The sequence below is a fragment of the Periplaneta americana genome, chromosome 15, assembly GCF_040183065.1.
Source record: "Periplaneta americana isolate PAMFEO1 chromosome 15, P.americana_PAMFEO1_priV1, whole genome shotgun sequence".
Classification (NCBI taxonomy): domain Eukaryota; kingdom Metazoa; phylum Arthropoda; class Insecta; order Blattodea; family Blattidae; genus Periplaneta; species Periplaneta americana.
The window spans coordinates 41586191-41599524 of record NC_091131.1 but is presented as its reverse complement, the minus strand read 5'-3'; the positions used below and the strand labels follow the sequence as shown (position 1 = coordinate 41599524).

Sequence of the window (13334 nt, the reverse complement as noted above, 5' to 3'; positions counted from 1 at the left end):
ATTCACCTACAGAATAGAAGGCGTGAGAAATTAGGTACTTCTTTAATTTGGCCCTAAATAATTTTATGTTTTGAGTTTCATTTTTTATATCAATAGGGAGGCTATTAAAAATTTTTACTGCCATATAACGCACTCCTTTTTGATAGCACGATAGACTTGCCGATGGAGTATGAAAGTCACTTTTTTGACGTGTATTTATGCTATGAACTGTTGAATTAGTTACAAAGTTTTCACGATTACATACGAGGACGATTATTAATGAAAAGATATACTGACAAGCCATGGGCATTATTTGTAGTTTTTTTAAAATAGTCCTACACGATTCCCTAGATTTGTCACCTACTATTATTCTAATTACTCTTTTTTGTAATAGAAATATATTGTTACTATCTGTGGAATTTCCCCAGAATATTATTCCAAAACTCATTACCGAGTGGAAGTATGCAAAGTATATTGTTCTTAAGGTATTGATATTTACTGTCTTTTGCATAGATCTAATAGCAAAACAAGCTGAATTTAGTTTGGGGGTAATTTCTTTAGTATGATTTTTCCAATTTAACACATTATCGATTTTTAAGCCAAGAAATTTGGTTGTTGTTGTTTCTAATAGGGATTTATTATTAATTATTGCGCTGGAAATTTGCGACGTTGAATTTGGACAGGATTTAAATATTATGGCTGGCACTATCCTTTTCTCCGGAGGTCTGGCCTTCGATATCTGAGCCGGAATTGAAATTACAAATTAGCGCAGTTTTCCACATCTTCCGCAGTACTCTAGTTAAACATGGGACCAAGTAAGCGCACACAGAAAACTGTATTTTGTGTAGGGGGGAACGAGGTCACGTTTCAAGGAAAGAGAAAGGCGACCCTTCCGACCGAACACCATACATGCGGCATACAGGGGCTCAAGGAAGGGCCGAGGCCCCTCACATTCGCGAGCCATGTCACTGCTCAGTGCTCAAAACTAGAGATGGAATAAACTGTTCTTTCTAAAATAACAGTTTCATAAGATTATGTTTACAACGTCAGTGCCAAGTGTTCCAATTGTTTCAACTTCTTCAGGAACATGTTTCAAAGCCCTTGAATCGTCTTAGATCAGCTGTTCAGTGTATTATGACGATGAAAGTCAGTCATTTTTCGTAGGTTATTGTTAAAGAGTACAGAAAATAATTACATTAAAAATGAATCGATTTTAGTGAAAATAATGCAGATAACCCTACGAGAGTTTAATAACTATAAGACATTATCCGATACTGATAACACCATGTCAGTACGCCATAAACATATTCTCCATCAATGGGCGGTTAATTATTATTAATATCGGATTTATTCGGGAATTTGATTCGTACAAATAAATTGCGCGGTACTACATACTGTTGCACGAAGGCCTTGTGGAAAATCTATATTATATCTACTTTCGATTGGAGGTTGATGATAGCGCTACACGTGGTCCTTGCAGAGGAGGGAAACTGTTTAGACATTGAACTGTTTATCTCTTGGAACCACGTGGAACGTTGAAGTGATCACTGGAGCAGTGTAACACTCTTTGGAACAGGTTATTTCACGAAACTGTTTCGTACTGAAACAGTTCCAAAAAAACTGTTCCAGCTATTTTTACCCATCTCTACTCAAAACCTTTTCTTAGTGCATGAGTAGGGTGACCATACGTCCCGATTAATCGGAATTGTCCCGTTTTTTAGCCTTGAAAAACCTGTCCCGACCTTTTTGTTCAATAAATAGACTTTTGTCCCGATTTTTGGGGTAAGTTTGTAAGATATAAACTTTTTACAAGTGTGCCGATAAATTTTACCTTATGACAATAAATGATTGAAAGAATTTTAGTTTTGCCTTTTAAATGACAAGAAATTTGATCCGAACAAATGTAACTTTTCGTTTTGCAAAGTAATTTTACGATGCTATATTTGTTCGGATCGAATCTCTACAAATTTAAAGAACAAAACTAAAATTCTTCCAATCATTTATTGTCATAATACACTACTCTCTCAACTGACTGAGCATATTGTCAAATTCAGTCAATGATTTTCCCAAAACACGCTATGAAATGTTACAAAAATAATTTTTATCTCGAAAAGGAAGCAAAAACGAACAAAATTGTATTCAACTATTTTGTTTGAAATATCTCAATGAATAACCCCCTGAAATTAATGACATTACTTACGGGTCATTATGTATACGGGTCATAGAGACTAGGAAATTCTATGTTTCTTCTGGAATTAATGATGTTTTTGTTTAGTCTTTTCCAATTATTTCTAATTGTGCTATTTCTTATTCTTTTTCTTCTCCATTGTTTTCTTTTTTTTCATTATAACAACAATTGTTTGGTAAGCTTTGTCTTCTAGGCAGCCTTCAGTTGGAGGAAGCTGAATAAAATTTATTCGAAATAAAATAAATATCCTGATGTTCAGATAGTCCACTGATATAGTCCAGCGGATAGCGCATGCGCTTTCTAACCAAACGGTCCATGATTCGATTCCCGGTATGGGCGGAGATTTATTTTTATTTTGAGTGTTTGCTCCTAGTCTTGCACTTGTCCTGTCACATCTCTGTTATGACCCTGCATCGTGTTGACTGCATGATCATGGAGAACGCCATGTGAAAGAGTCTAATTTAGGTTCACAGAAACGCCAAAACACATAGGACAAAAAATATCTGATAGCGCCTCAAAAAGAAGAAGCAGAAGTGGAAAGTGTTCATGGCATAAATCATTGAGGTCCCGTAATCAGTAGCAGTAACATAATCACTTCAGATCCAGTGAAATCCCTTTGGAAGAATTTTGATAGTTTCTATAATTTGAAGTAGTGAAGTTTGTCTGGTCGCTGGGAAACGAAGTCGGTTCCAGGAAAAAAAAAATCTGTTTATCGAAGTGACTGCAGATGAAAGTGGCAGTTTCGGCAGGGTTCGCTGTATTTTATTTCGTGAACGCCATGTCACATGCGAGTAGCAATCATGAATAAGCCTTCACTTTTGTTGTCGAAACCGGATAGCGAAAGAATAGCTGTAATTGTGCATTGTATGCGAAATACAGGAGGCCCTGTGATGGGTTGTCTGCTTGTCATCATTTATGTGCATTAGAAGAACTCAAATGAAGTTTTATTTTGTCTTGAATCTAAATTAAGTTAACGTTATAGTCGCATAAATAGGATTATATTAGCTATGTTATATAGAACACTTTCGTTATTCTTAATTCATTATGAAGTCCATATACGAGTAATTGTGTAATAGATGATACTTATAAAGTATAAATAAAGGCAGACATAGCATTGACTTGAGTGGTGACCTTCCATTCACCGTTCCAGCCGATAGTCGGCACTGCAGCTGCATAAAATAACTCCACAATCCGTCGCGTTCTGTGGAAGACGAGGAACGTATGACGTGCTGATCAGTGTTGGCAACACATAACTTGTATTCCCGTCAGACTAAAACCTGGAAATCCGTCACAATACGTCAAAATTAAAAACAATAAGACCCACTAAATATATCTATATAAAAGTAAAAAGAAAATTTTAACACAACTTATCAATCTTGATTAAAATTCTTATTCATCCACATCATCTGTGCAGTTGATGTGCTGGGTTGGTCTACGCTCCCCCAAAAATTAATTAATTAAAAATGACACCAGTTTAAAAATCAAAAGATGATGTAAATTGTAATTTCCGCCACAAAATCCGTCACCCATCAAAAGCAGTTTTTTCCCGTCCGCTACGTTGAAATTCCGTTTTGACGGAATTTCCGTCTAGTTGGCAACACTGGTGCTGATAGAGTCTATCAGACAGACGATAGTGTCTCGCCGTGTTCCATCCAAAATATTGCATATCTTGAACAGTAACTGATTGTCATAGTCATACGTGCCTTTACTTACTTTTTTATTTATATATGTATTTTTCATTGTCTTATTTCTTTGTTCCTTTCTCAATTTATTCTCTGTTGCTTTCTTCCGAATTTCTCTCTTTCTTATTTCCTTTCCTCATTTTGTAGCACCTTTTCAGTTCTCTGTCTCTTTTTTGTGTGTTGTCTTTTCTCTCTTTTATTTCGTCTTGAGAAAGATGACCTTCTTCCCTTTCTCACCTTATGTTGCTACATTTATCTGCTTTTTCACTGTATTTCGTTTCTCATTTTTTCACTTCGATTCCAATGCTACTTTCTACTTTCTTACTACATTTTTTTTTTTCCTCGTGTTATTTGTTTGTTTCTTATTTCACACCTTTCCCACGCTATTTGTTCCTTCGTTACACTCTCATGTTATTTGTTTGTGTCTTACTGCATTTCTTTCTCACATTCTTTGTTTCTTACTTCATTTCTTCAAGTTATTTCTTCATTATTTGTTTGTTCTTCACTTCGTTCCTTTATCACGTTGTTTCTTTTTTACTTCATTTTTCTCATGTTGTTTCTTTCTTACTTCATTTCTTTCTTATTTCATTTATTTCTCATTTTGTTTGTTTCTTTCTTACTTTATTTCTTTCCCATGCTAGTTGATTGTTTCTTGCTTCATATATTTCTCATTTTATTTATTTTTTTCGTAATTAATTTCTTTCCCGTGATAGTTGATTGTTTCTTACTTCATTTCTTTTCCATGCTAGTTGATTGTTTCTTGCTTCATATATTTCTCATTTTATTCATTTGTTTCGTAATTAATTTCTTTCCCGTGATAGTTGATTGTTTCTTACTTCATTTCTTTTCCATGCTAGTTGATTGTTTCTTACTTCATTTATTTCCCCATGTCATTTGTTTCTTTCTTACTTCATTTCTTTCCATGCTAGGTGATTGTTTCTTGCTTCATATATTTCTCACTTTATTTATTTGTTTCGTAATTAATTTCTTTCCCGTGATAGTTGATTGTTTCTTACTTCATTTCTTTTCCATGCTAGTTGATTGTCTCTCACTTCATTTTTCCTCACGTTATTTATTTACTGCATTTGTTTTCCATGCTAGTTGATTGTTTCTTACTTCATTTATTTCCCCATGTCATTTGTTTCTTTCTTACTTAATTTCTTTCCATGCTAGTTGATTGTTTCTTGCTTCATATATTTCTCATTTTATTCATTTGTTTCGTAATTAATTTCTTTTCTGTGATAGTTGATTGTTTCTTACTTTATTTCTTTTCCATGCTAGTTGATTGTTTCTTACTTTATTTATTTCCCCATGTCATTTGTTTCTTTCTTACTTCATTTCTTTCCATGCTAGTTGATTGTTTCTTGCTTCATATATTTCTCATTTTATTTATTTGTTTCGTAATTAATTTCTTTTCCGTGATAGTTGATTGTTCTTACTTTATTTCTTTTCCATGCTAGTTGATTGTTTCTTACTTTATTTATTTCCCCATGTCATTTGTTTCTTTCTTACTTCATTTCTTTCCATGCTAGTTGATTGTTTCTTGCTTCATATATTTCTCATTTTACTTATTTGTTTCATAATTAATTTCTTTTCCGTGATAGTTGATTGTTTCTTACTTTATTTCTTTTCCATGCTAGTTGATTGTTTCTTACTTTATTTATTTCCCCATGTCATTTGTTTCTTTCTTACTTCATTTCTTTCCATTCTAGTTGATTGTTTCTTGCTTCATATATTTCTCATTTTATTTATTTGTTTCGTAATTAATTTCTTTTCCGTGATAGTTGATTGTTTCTTACTTTATTTCTTTTCCATGCTAGTTGATTGTTTCTTACTTTATTTATTTCCCCATGTCATTTGTTTCTTTCTTACTTCATTTCTTTCCATGCTAGTTGATTGTTTCTTGCTTCATATATTTCTCATTTTATTTATTTGTTTCGTAATTAATTTCTTTTCCGTGATAGTTGATTGTTTCTTACTTTATTTCTTTTCCATGCTAGTTGATTGTTTCTTACTTTATTTATTTCCCCATGTCATTTGTTTCTTTCTTACTTCATTTCTTTCCATGCTAGTTGATTGTTTCTTGCTTCATATATTTCTCATTTTATTTATTTGTTTCGTAATTAATTTCTTTCCCCTGATAGTTGATTGTTTCTTACTTCATTTCTTTTTCATGCTAGGTGATTGTCTCTCACTTCATTTTTCCTCACGTTATTTATTTACTGCATTTCTTTTCCATGCTAGTTGATTGTTTCTTACGTCTTCATTTATTTCCTCATGTCATTTGTTTCTTTCTTACTTCATTTCTTTCCATGCTAGTTGATTGTTTCTTACTTAATATATTTCTCACTTTATTTATTTGCATCGTAATTAATTTCATTCCCATGGTAGTTGATTTTTCTTACTTCATTTCTTTCCCATGCTAGTTGATTGTTTCTTACTTCTTATATTATATTTCTCACTTTATTTATTTGTTTTGCAATTAAATTATTTCCCACGATAGTTGATTGTTTCTTACTTCATTTCTTTCCCATGCTAGTTGATTGTTTCTTACTTCATTTCTTTCCCATTCTAGTTGATTGTTTCTTACTTCATTTTTTCTCACGTTATTTGTTATTTACTACATTCCTTTCCCATGCTAATTGATTGTTTCTTACTTAAGATTTTTCCATGTCATTTGTTTCCTACTTCATTCTTTCTTATCATATGTCTTTATTACTTCATTTCTTTGTCATATTATTTTTCTCTTAATTTTGTTCCTCATATCATTTGTTTTCACTGCATTTCTTTCCCATGTTGTTTGTTTCTTATTTCATTTCCTTCACATGTTATTTGTTTCTTCCTTATTTAATTTCTTTCTCATGTTATTTCTTTGTCACGTTTTTTCTTCCTTACTTCAAATCTTTGTCATGTTGCTTGTTTCTTATTGCATTTCTTTCCCATGTTATTTGTTTGTTATCCCTTTTCTTTGTTGTGTTATTTGTTTCTTTCTTGCTTCATTCTTCCTCCCGTTATATCTTTGTTCCTTGCTTCAATCTTTCGTATGTTATTGGTTTCTTACTTCATTCTCGTATTATTTCTTTTCGTTGCTATTTGTATGCTACAGTACTTCATTTCTTTCTCATGTGATAGTCTATGTCATTTTACCGTGTCTATTCTCTGTAATTCGAGAAGAAACTTCATTACAAAGCACGAATTTGAAGGTGACTGTACCGCATTGTGTGGGCAGCATGAATGTCAACAACAACGCATCAGCCTGAGAGCAGCTGATATCTCAGGGTTATGCAGGACACTCGCTCCGTCTCCACGCGTTTACAAACACGACCGGAATAATTCTGAGTTACGCCCACCACTGCAAACCAATGGAAAACTGGAAAGATTTCTCCAAAAACGTCCAAGTAATAGTGTGCCATGCTCCGTGCCAACCACTCGCATTGTGATTGCTTTTGATGCTAGGTCCAGGGTTGCCAGATTGGACGAAAAGTCACAAGTATGAGAAAGACAATTTATAAATTCATAATACTTCGAAATTTTATCACTACGGAGGCATTGAGAATAATATTTTTAGCTTTAGTACAATCATTAATACAATATGGTATAATAAATTGGGGCGGAGTAGCATCATCTGTACTTGATCAATTAATTTTATTACACAGAAGATTAATAAAAATTTGTCTAACCAAAAATATGGATTACCCAACAAATTTAATTGATACAGATTTTAAAGTATTAACTATTGAAGAAATTTGTAAATATAGTTTACTAACTTACTACCTCAGAAATGAATTAAAACATAAATCTAATCGACATGAATATCGTACTCGAAGGCAAAAGTATACTTTCCCATTAATTTAGCCTAAATGTCATACAAGTGCAGCTTTTAAACATGGTGCTAGTTTCGGCCCAAGACTTTATAATAAAATTACAAATCATTTTCATAATTTGAAATATTTTAAAACTCAAGCTTTTAAAAAGGTAATTTTTAAATTATTCATGATATATAATATTAACAAATGTGTGCATTTTTTATGTTTTATTTCTGTCGACTATATTCATGTTTTTATTGAATATCAGACTTCTGTCTGATTGTCAATTTATATTAAATGTCTTTTTTTCTCTCTCTCTTTTTCTCTCTCTTTTTTTTTTTTTTTTTTTTTTGCTCTTGTGTGTTATTTATTGGTTTGAATTAAGTTACTTATTGTATTTAGTAAACTGTCCTTGTAAATTTTGTGTTATATTATTGACTAAGACCACGCCGTACACTAGCCTGGCTCTTGCGGTAGTGGCTAGAAACATTTTTGTTTTATAATTTTAATTTGTACACACTAGCTACCTAGTTAAATAAATAAAAAATTTGGAAGTTAGAAAGTTAAAAATGTACCAATTAAAATATGTATGTCAAATAAATAATTAAATATGTATGTAAATTTTTACTTCAGGCGATTTGCGAATTTTTGGGCGAGCGAAATTTGGGCGGACAAAAACTCCTTGTCGTTTAAAAAAATCATATCTTTTTCTTTCGTTTTCCTTTGAGTTTATATTTGGCATGACATGATTTTCGATCTCTAAATCATTGATTTCTTCTAATAACTAACTTATACAATAATTGAAATCCACATGAATCAACACCTATGTTAAACCACAGGATTACGTTCCCACGTGTATTCGAAGGGGCTTCCCCATCCCCACTCCGTCACTTATCTGAGGAAGCTCCAGTGCATAGACTACATCCAATGCAAGTTGCAACTTATGTTAAATTAATAATAATTAGTTCGTGAGTTTAGGCAAGACAAATTTGACAGTTTATCAGCTATTTTCTGTGTTATCAACTGTCGGTATGTTATTTGCAGCAATAGTGATTATACAGTTACTTATTGCCCGCCGCTGTGGAATAACGGCTAGCATGTCTGACCTTGAAACGAGAGGTCCCGGGTTCAAATCCTGGTTGGGACAAGTTAACTGGTTGAGATTTTTACGGGGTTTTCTTTCAACCCAATAAGAGCAAAAGCTGGGATTGCTTTTGGCGCTAGACCAGCACTCATTTCGCCTTCATCTCACTCAGATGCTAGATAACGATCGCAGTTGATAAAGCGTCTTAAAATAAACCAATGAAAAGTTATTTGTTATTTTTATTGTGTGTGTAATTATTCACGAGACTGTAAACGGCGAGTTCATTATTGCCTCTTTCACACTGCGTACTATAATATTTCCCTCTGCGATATTATTAATATTTTCTATAATTGCAATGGAAATGTGGGAAAAGTGTACAGAAGAACGATAGGCTACAATCTGTATGTATCGCGAAATATTTGAAATGTTAAGTTGAGATACACCGTGGAATACCCAAAAGTGTATTTCTGTTCCATTCCACCGTGAAAACCTATAAAAAGAAAAGAAAAACAACGCATGTCATAATAATATGAATATGCGTCGGATACTTTCTGACTAATGCGAAGAAAAGTACTAAATTAAGAGATCAGGCATAGAAAAAAAAAGTTATGAACCTTGTACTTGTCTCTATATCTTGTCACTAGAAAGTTCTTGAAATTTATATTTTCCCCGCCATTCATAAAATATTTTGATATGATACCTCTTGCACAAAAGGGGAGATCTATAACTGAAACGTGATTAATATATTTCAGTATTATTTGTATTTATCCTGGTAATAATGAACAGTTTGACTCGTAGACATTTTGTTTTTGCAGCATTAACTTCCCATGATCGTACGAGAAGATTCGAAGAGAACGGCAGTTACGTAGACTTTCAGCTCCCCCCTACTATCATTAATGCACAACACAATGTCAATACGGCGGTTGCTGTCGTCTGCGATACAACGAACTTTTCTGTTGATTTTCGAGTTCGTCATTTTTTCCGGTTATTATATGCTTATTTAAGTTGTGTTAACTCTCGCTAGTGGTTTTATATTTTATTTTATCCGTCTTAGTATTTATTTTATTATTGTAAATATTTTTGTTCTATCACTATTATTATTATTATTATTATTATTATTATTATTATTATTAATATTATTATTATTATTGTTGCTATTATTTATATCATCACCATTATTATTTGTACCGTGTAAAATTTATGTAGACTACTGGACTGTACCCGAGCACGAGCATATGCTCATTTCGGGTATCTATTCATATGTATTCAATTCATATGTAAATTGTAAATAAATCTGAATTTGAATTTGAATCATGAGAACCAAGATTCCAATAGCATGGTTATTGTTATTATAAATAAAATGTAAATACTTATGAAGATAAATTTACTGTCAAGGAACACATCAAATTCCATAACACTATCTGTTGCACTGATGTGTTTTTTATTCGAATTGTGCTTGAATTTAACTAGATAGTTTTCCTTGCCAAGGTTATATATATAAAACATTGGTTTTGAAAACATATCTTTTAATGGCATTATCTTCAGACCATCTTGGTTTATCTATTTATTTATTTTATTTCGTACTTTTAATAATTTCTGTATCCTAGTATTTGTTAGGAATGTTTCGGGAAAAGAACTCCAAACAGTAAATCGCAACGCTACCTTGAGAAAAGGCCGTTCGGAGGTTAAAATGAATTAAAACATATTTTGGGTAACTGCATTAGAATTTCTTGGCTTTCTGGAAGCGGAATGAAACAAGTAGAAACTGCTAGAAAGTTATTTCAGAAACACAGGCTTGGTAAACAAGATGAGATGTTGTTATCTGTTTAACCGCATCTGTGGTTACTCAACGATATCTCTCGTCATTGTTGACTGCCACCTACATTGAAAACAGATGATAAAAGCTTGCAAGATTAAATATTTTTAACTGCTCTTTCTTCAACCATAAGTGGTGCCTTGTTGGTTCAGACCTATCCGCAAACAGTTTACTAAACAATATTATCTTCAGTTAAATTTCAGATTTCTTCGTACTTCACGCACTCTTTCTACAGTTCTTAAGTCATTATGCTAATGTTCTGAAGACTATCGTGTTTTGCTACTGTCCATGTGACGTGGGTATTGACGCTAAGTCTTTCTTCTTCTCATCATAATCATCCTTGGCATTACGGCCCCTGCAGTTTAGCGTTTGCCTTTCTAATGACAGCATCCAGTCACTTCGATCCAAAGCTCTTATTCTCCATCTTCTGATGCCCACTTTCCCACGGTCCTCCTGTACATCCTGCCAATCATCTTCTTTTTTGGTCTTCATATTCTCCTTTTAACTCTTGGATTTGCATCTAGTATAGTCTTCCTTCTCACTTATGTTTATCTCACAGATATTTCACTTGTTTTCGAATCCCTGCTTAAACCCTGTTACGGTTATTATGTGTTCTGTGATTAGAATTCTTTAATTTATTTTATGCTCGACCATGCCGAAATGTAGTAATTATACACCTGGTAGCAGTCCTTTAATGCATGTCATTAAAGTACACCTATTCATTAAAGTTCAGGTTTTCGATTATTCTCGGATATGCAATCGAAAGACAACGAGGGAAACATCACGAAGGCTGGAAATCCAATACTGTCGCAGAAGGTTATGTTCTGTTACTATAATAATTAGCGTTAATTGTAAATAATATTCAAATAAATTCAATTTGTCATCTCGTTTTTCAATTCTAAATCAATTTCCAGGTTATATCAAAATTAGTTCATGTTATTCTCTAGATTACATCAAGGTCAATGACATTATTGTTCCTCGGAAAAAATCAATACTTTCGCGTCTGCGCACATCTCACAATTTACGAGCTATGCACAAGGTCACTTCCGATCTCCAGTCAGATACGAATAAAATGAATGCTTCTGAATAATTTCAAGTTATAAATATGGTCGAGCATAAAAAGTCGTATGAAACTTGCCTATAATGGTAATTAAGACGCTCGTATGAAAATTATGAAACTCGCTTGCGCTCGTTTCATAAACAAACATACTCGCGTCTTAATTACTATCATTATAGGCTCGTTGCATAATGTACTATATTCATTTTGCAAATAAAGTCTCCTTTTTATCTTGGTACGGAAGTCTATAGAAAATTATATATTCTTAGTATACTTATCACTCTTATCAGACGTCTTTCTTGCCCTGCTAAACTCCTTTCACTTCAATTGTTAGGTTTTTGGTGCGGATTTTTAAACATTTACTTTGTTCTTGAGCGCATGACTGTATTTTAATAAAGTTAATCAAATCACGCTATTTAATCTTACTTCAGGCTTTTTATTATTCTACATCTGTGGATTGTAAACATCAAGGTAAAAGGTATACAAGAGATAAGCTATCATAAAGTACAATGATAATAGTTACAGTAAGCATATTATGTCGATAGATAAGATGGTCTACATCTGCAACATTAAATACCTCCGATTGCACTAAAGTGCCGTATCATTCAATTGAGAGATTATTTCTAGGATTATTTGCGCCATACATTTCAGCCGCTCTTTAGATACGGTACTCGTCATCATGATACCCAACATGTAGTACTTCATTTGTTGGACTATTATTATTCAGAACAGTGGCGTAGCCAGGAATTTAAGATAGGGGGAAAGTTTTAGGAACATCTCTTGGTGGAAATTTGACCTATAATTTCATTTAACCCTAGATCATAATATATACCCAGATTTCTCGGCCTTATAGGCTTTGACGGTAACAACTTTTGTCAGATTTACTATGCTGCCATCTAGTTGTTACATAAGAAGTCACGTCATAACTTGAATTGCATTAGCGACTGTACTGCCATCTCGTGTTCGTTTACAGCGGACGGGTGGCGATCGTGGCGGTTGTTCTCTTCAAAATGCTACCGATTTTAACATAGGGATGAGCAATCTGTTATATAATATGTGATCTGGGATTTAATCCATAGTTCCGGAGTTGAAACATATGTACCCTCTAACGGAGGTTTTAGTACCTACAAGTAAAATAGTTACACTTATTTGCCGACAGGAGAGCAGGACAAGTGGTGAGCTCATAGCCTCAAGTGCCATCTAGTATGCAACTGAGATAGTACTAGGACGCGAGAGAGTAGCAATTTAGTCCAGAGCCGTATTCATAGATATTCTTAGCGCGGGCTTCCGGTGGATGATCTGCGAACTAACGTTTTTCGTATTCATAAACCAGTGTTAGCGATATCTGATATGAATCTTGTACAAGTAATCAGTCGATAGTTTAGGACCCTCGTAGCGCGGGCTAGCGAAATGTCTATGAATATCACCCTAGGTTATTAGCGGAGAGAACGAGCTGTTCGAAAATTAGAATGACAGCACTTTATTTATCTAGTTATCGTGTTGAAAACAGTACCTTCACAATTTCTTTGAAAATAATCTATAAATTTAAAGCAAGCTGTCAGCAGAAATATAAAGTATTTTTTATTCTAAATATTGGTCATTGTCGGTAGAAACAACTAACCAATATTTTTCTCTCAGTGTCATAATTGCAAAGCCAATAATGGATTGTTTCTTCGTGGTTTAAGTAGAATATAATTTTCAAAGATATCTTAAAAAATAGAA

At 33.3% G+C, this 13334-nt stretch overlaps 1 protein-coding gene across 3 annotated transcripts in view; it reads left to right on the top strand.

The window, feature by feature from the left end:
* The window catches only part of LOC138714818 (scoloptoxin SSD14-like), a 270565-nt gene that overhangs the window by 134227 nt on the left and 123004 nt on the right, over positions 1 to 13334 (top strand). The gene's annotated exons all lie outside the window — the stretch shown is intronic.